The 1,221-nt window shown below is 35.9% G+C and overlaps 1 non-coding gene across 1 annotated transcript; it reads left to right on the top strand.

Annotated features, from left to right (window-relative positions):
• Positions 1–349: 349 nt before the first annotated feature.
• LOC112308966 (small nucleolar RNA U3) lies at positions 350–563 on the top strand. Its single transcript, XR_002975179.1, has one exon. It is a non-coding gene; the product is annotated as a small nucleolar RNA U3 (small nucleolar RNA).
• Positions 564–1,221: the final 658 nt, after the last annotated feature.

Genomic DNA, 1,221 nt, shown 5'->3' with positions numbered 1-1,221 from the left:
ATTGTAACCAGAATGATTGGTAACCAGACCAATCACTCTTATCATTCCCTTACATTTGCAACATTTTTTCCTTGTTAATCTGTAAGAACTTACCAGTAACATCCTTTCCTTTGTTATCTGTAAAAAGTAATCACCTAAAGCAAACCTGAGCATAATGAATGAGGACCTTCTCTGATGCATGCTACTAGAAAGCCAATAAAAGCCTGTCCTGGCAAGGGTTGGGATGCTCTCTCTCTCTCTCAGAGAGTGGCTGTGCTGTCCCTTTTTCTCCACAGGACTTTGGTAGTCTGTGTGAATTTGTTTGTTGCATCCACAACATGCGGAGTACACAGAACAGAGTCCGCATCAAAAGACTATACTTTCAGGAATCATTTCTATAGTTCGTTACTAGAGAAGTTTCTCTGAATGTGTAGAGTATCCAAAACCATGACAAGGAGGTGCGGTGTTCTCTCCTGAGCATGAAGCTGGCTTTTGGTGTTGCTTTCGCAACTGCCAATAGCCATTGATCATCGCTCTTCTCTTCCTTTGGAAGAGTAAGAGGGAGAGAACACAGTCTGAGTGGTAAAAAAAAAAAAAAGTTATACATCATAATGAAGTGGGATATATACCAAGGATGCAAGTATGGTTCAACATCTACATAACAATGTGATTCATCACATCAGCAAAAACAAGCATAAAAATAACGTGATCATCTCTATAGATGCAGAAAAAGCATTTGACAAAATTCAACATCCATTATGATTTAAGAAACCTCTCAACAAAGAGGGCATATAAGAAACTTAAATCAACATAGTAAAGGCTATATATGACAAGTCCACAGCTAACATCATACTCAATGGTGAAAAGATGAAAGTTTTTCCTCTTATATCAGGAAAACAATAAGGATGACAACTCTCACTACTATTATTTCATATAGTATTGGAAGTCCTAGCCATAACAATCATACAAGAAAAAGAAATAAAATGTGATCGGAAAGTAACAAGTAAAACTGTCACTATTACAGATAACATGATACTATATACAGAAAATCCTAGAGAATCCACCAGAACATTAATAGACTTAATAAACGAATTCAGTAAAGGATACAAAATATACAGAAGTCCATTGAGTTTCCTTACACTAATGGCACATGAACGAAGGGAGAAATTAAGAAAACAATTCCAATCATAGTTGCTTAAAAAAAAAAACCCAAAATACCTAAGATAAATTTAACCAAGGAGG

The sequence above is a fragment of the Desmodus rotundus genome, chromosome 9 (assembly GCF_022682495.2).
Source record: "Desmodus rotundus isolate HL8 chromosome 9, HLdesRot8A.1, whole genome shotgun sequence".
Taxonomy (NCBI): domain Eukaryota; kingdom Metazoa; phylum Chordata; class Mammalia; order Chiroptera; family Phyllostomidae; genus Desmodus; species Desmodus rotundus.
The sequence above is the reverse complement of the archived record's forward strand: the minus strand, read 5'-3'. Positions and strand labels throughout refer to the sequence as shown.